Below are 4,932 nucleotides of genomic sequence, written 5' to 3'. Positions count from 1 at the left end.
ATGGATGGATGGATGGATGGATGGATGGATGGATGGATGGATGGATGGATGGATGGATGGATGGATGGATGGATGGATGGATGGATGGATGTGCAGCAGGAGGACTGCTGCAGTGTAGTGGCAGAAAATGAGAGGATTTCTTTAATGAGCAAATAAGGGAACATGAGGCTAAAGGAGGAGTTTCATTCCAAGCCTTCCTTTCTTCTCTGCTCCTCATCTCTCTCTCTCTCTCTCTCTCTCTCTCTCTCTCTCTCTCTCTTTCTTTTTCTCTCGGTCTTCTCCCTCACCCCAGCTGCAAAGCTGCAAGCTGTAAGCTTGTGGCGCACAAAGAAGTGATGACAAACTGATTGCGCTTCAGTAATGGCAACAGTTAGAAAAGGAATGCAAATGATAGGTCTTGATTAGGATTTTCTTTTTTGTTTGTTTAGAGTTTTCACTGTCCTGCTTGTTCATGTGAGAGGTGTTCGGGTTTTTGGATTTGTGGTGTGCTGGACCTCCTCACCACCACACACACACACACACACACATACACACACACCCACACACACACTTCCTGCCCAGGTGTCGCAGCATGCCCAGCCAGCTAAACAGAGAAGTTGTTTTGCCAGCTTTATTAGCGTTCTCCTAATTAGCCGAGTGTCTGATGGTTCTCCGACAGGCCTAATGATTGGAGATGACAGGCTCAGCACACTTGTCACGCTCACCAATTAAGTGTACTCCATGCCTCCATGTAATCAACTGCATCTTTCCGTCGCCCTCATCTGGGCCGTAACTCTGCCCCCTCCGACAAAGGTGAAGGTTGGGGCTTTCTACCCGATCTTAAGAAGTCTGAAAAAAGAATTGAATAAGGTAAAAATAATAATAATCTATACTTTATCAATTGTTACATTTTTTAAACAAAAAATCTGGATTTATAGACAAATATTGTTTAGATTTGATTTGGCACTGTGCAACGTCATTTATTTTGGTTTTAAAATTTTGAAGTTAGTATGTTTTATCTGTGGGTTCTTCAAGAGAAATCATAAATTTCACAATTTCTGACCTCTAGTTCACTCATGATCATGATTTTAAACTAAACATGGTCATGTTTAGTTTAAAATTCTTATGGTAATTGTGATTTAAGATGCCAGAAAAGAGCCAGAGTATTTAAAATACATTTTGTTTTTTTTACCGGTTGATCAGAATTCATGAGAAACGATCGTAAACAGTGCTGTAATGCAGGAGTTGCGCCAAATTCAGAGCCATCAAAGCCAACAATCGTTTGAATATTTTCAACCCAAATGTTTTGTATTCAAATCTACAAAATGGAATAGAAATAATAGTAATAAAAAAAGACAAAAATCTAGAAATCTGATGTTGAAAAAGTCTGGAATATTGAATAGAAAAACGTGCGGAAGCTGAGCCTGTACAGTCTCTGGAGATGATAGTGACTTTACACAGCTTTCCACGAGCTCTAGCAGCCACTAAGTTAAGTTTGGTCTTTAAGGTAAGTTAGAATCCATCCAGCTGTTATCAACACTGACAGTGCAGCTCTGCTCAGAACACCTTAAGCTGTACAATATATCGTCACTGCAGATGTCTGGTTTGATACTTTGTGGGCTGTTGGAATTCAAGCACAATTCACTGACTTTCTGCATACTGCTGCTCCATCGAGCCAGTTGGGTAGCCTTTGCTTGGCCTTGACGTCCTGACCTGTTGCAGAGTTTAGTGACCTAGAAGCTTAAGTTTGGATTGGAGTGGTGCCAGTTGCGCGGAGCCGGTACGGTTCTGGTTGGACCAGGTTCTGGCTTTGAACTGGTCTGTGTTCTGTCACGATGATTCTTACAGAAACTCATTATGTGTTCCCACACACGCCGTTTCATGAGGAGGGGTATTTATTGTTTCAGTGCTCCTGACAGAACAGGAGAAAAAAAAAAAGCTCAGGCACCCATGGACTTTTGTCCTTGGGCTTCAAAGCCAAGCGAGACCAAACAGATCATTGTTACTGTGGAGGAAGTTCCAACATCAAATATCCAGAACAGTCTGTTTCAGGAATCCTGCTCTGCTTTCATCTATCCATGTGAGTCTGTGGCTTCACAGGTCTTTCAAATGAAGAATGTTTTAGCAATAGATTGTCTCCACACGTCGCCATCGCCTTCCGTCCTCGCACAGGCCCACCATAGATTGATGACGTTGACATGGGTCATTATTAGCTGCTCAATGACACTTCCCCCTATGCAGAAGATTTTTCACCCAGGTTGATTTCCCAGAAACACCTATCATCAGCATGGTGTCCAGAAGGGCTAAGCATGATTTATGTAAATATTAACATCAAGACAGATTTGCTTCTGTCCAACAGGAGATAGATGGCAGCTAAGGGGGGAAAGCAGCTGATTTCTGTGATTTCTCTGCCTCCGAGTGTGTGCACTTGTGTGTGTGTGCGTGCGGGTGTGTGTGCGTGTGTGTGTGTGTGTGTACATTTACAAGTGTGTTTGATTGATTGTAGATGAGAGCGGGAGATTAATCATGCTTGATGTGTTAACGTTGCACTAGCGGTGGATCTAAGTCGAGATGCAGTGGCCCATTTAAATACACTCCCTCACGCAGATTCAGCAGAGGGAGAGCGGGAACGCTGGCACACATGGAGTCCGACGGATCTTCTCCCGGTTCGGCAGGAACCAGAACATGTTAACAACAGGGAAACAGGACAGGGAATCCTTTTGGTTTGCCAGAAAAATGCTGTAGAACTTGACTCTCATTGGATGCTGGCGGCACTTTGCTTCAGAGTTGAACATGAATTCAAATGAGGCTTTTTAAAACACATCAGAATTTGAAATTTTCTGTTATTTGAAGAAGTTATTAAGCAAAAATGCAATACTGGCACTTGAATCTGCATCCTGTAAAATAGATGCAACCTATACGTTTGCCCCAAAAATGTACCTTTCGAGTTTAGCCTTTCTGGCTGGGGAAAAAAAAATCACTTCTAAATATAAATGACTCAGTCTCTGGAGCTGGAACACAAGTTAGCCTTTTCAGGATACAGTTTTCAATCATGCAAAAAATGTTGCAAGCTATGATTTGTTTCTTTCATGGTTTCCCTAACGCTCCTCTATATTTCAAAGAAATGACCTTTAAAGCACAGCATCAGAAGTCCGTCGTGGAGTAATGAAATTCAGAGGTTACTCATCCCTGAAAAGAAAGTCGTGTGCTGCAGTATCTAACGAAGTGGACGTGTTCCAGGCGCCTGCAAAACGCAAAGCTGCTCCAAAGTGTAAAAATAAATAAATAAGTTAAAAAGTCCTTCTCCATTGTTCTATTTTTGACATTAACTGTTCTGAGATGTAGACAGTGTTTGTTATCTTTTATGTCTGGGTTCAAATCAAAATGTCTTCAAAAACTGATATAAAATCCACTAAGCCATGCTGTTATTTAGTAGAAAACTGACTAAAAAATAGACTTTTTCATGTGTGCGCATTTGTAAAACAGTTTTTTACACATCATTTTATAATTTGGACTTCTGCAGGCTTACTTATTATACTGATTAAACAAAGATAAAATGTACTGATTTTCGACTTATTAATGTAATTGAATTCTGATTAGAAAACTTTGATAGACATCAAGGGTTTGTAGGATGGATGACAAGATCTTGTGCTACAGTAACAGAGTAACTAACAGTTGTGATGTATTTTTAAATTTTTAAATTTGTTTTCATTTAATTAAAAATAACTTGAGATAAAATCCTTCATATATTTGTTCTTTTCAGTATTTAAATATGTAGAAAATAATATTATAAAGGATAGTGAGTCTAAAGTAGACAAGAACTTCCTTAGCATTCTAATGTTATGATAACCATAAAGAAAAATACTCTTTTATAGCCTGAAAAAATGAAAATCAAAATGTAAAACATGATCTAATTGGTTTTGTTTGAAACTAAATATCAGAAACTAGAACAGCTGCTAAAATAATACCAATCTCTTTGTTGTTTATTATTAACACAACAATCCACATTGTCCTGTAAAATAGATGCAATAGATGCAACCTATACGTTTGCATCTATTTTACAGATAGATGCAACTAAACTAAAAGCTTAGTTGCTGAGCTTTTACTTTTGAATTAAATGGGACAGAAATATACTACATTCAGGCTCAATATCATACTACTCATAAGATATATTTATATAGGTGCTAGGGCTACAAATGGCAAGACAAAACTCTGGGCAGTCCAGCACTACATCTACTGTATTATTAGAATAATTTTAAGCCATAGAGACAGTGTTAACAAACTTACAATATGAAGGTCGACATTGGCTTAAAATCACAGCCTGGGTCCGACTACTCAAAAAAAGTTATTTTTATATCATTTTCAGCTCTAGGTATTTGGAATATCAAGGTTAAAAATATCATTGAGCCAAAAATGGAGAACACCAGGCTAATACGCCACAGTTCCAGATCTACCTTAGACCAAAATAATGAAATAAATTGAAAGTTGATTAGTTTAGTAATATCATGCTTTTTGCTCAAAGTATGATGTCTTTTCTGACCTATGAATTGGAATTGGAAGTTTATGTGTAAATTGAGTTTAACAAGCTAGCATTAGCTAGGCTGGGTAATTATTCATCTCCGGTCGTAGTGTGCTGAGTATTTCCTCCTGCATGATAACTGGAAACAGTGTTGCCTTCAGAGGGCTGAGATGTGTGTCTTTTGTATCAAATAAATCTCTTATTTGTGTGACTACAAATATTTCCAGTGAACTTTCTGCTTTATTTAAACCAGCAGGAAATGTAGCAGCCTTTCTTCAGTTAGCTAACAGGAAGCAACAAGTGGAGTTAGCGGCAGTGCAACGTCCAGCTCGCAGACAACTTTTGATGAAAAGACATTGTAACAGCAACAGAAATATGACATACATTTTTATCAGCTTAGTGACTGTAACTTTTAAACCCCTGTGGTTTAACCT

The sequence above is a fragment of the Poecilia reticulata genome, linkage group LG3, assembly GCF_000633615.1.
Source record: "Poecilia reticulata strain Guanapo linkage group LG3, Guppy_female_1.0+MT, whole genome shotgun sequence".
Taxonomy (NCBI): Eukaryota; Metazoa; Chordata; class Actinopteri; order Cyprinodontiformes; family Poeciliidae; genus Poecilia; species Poecilia reticulata.
This window is presented reverse-complemented; position numbering follows the sequence as displayed.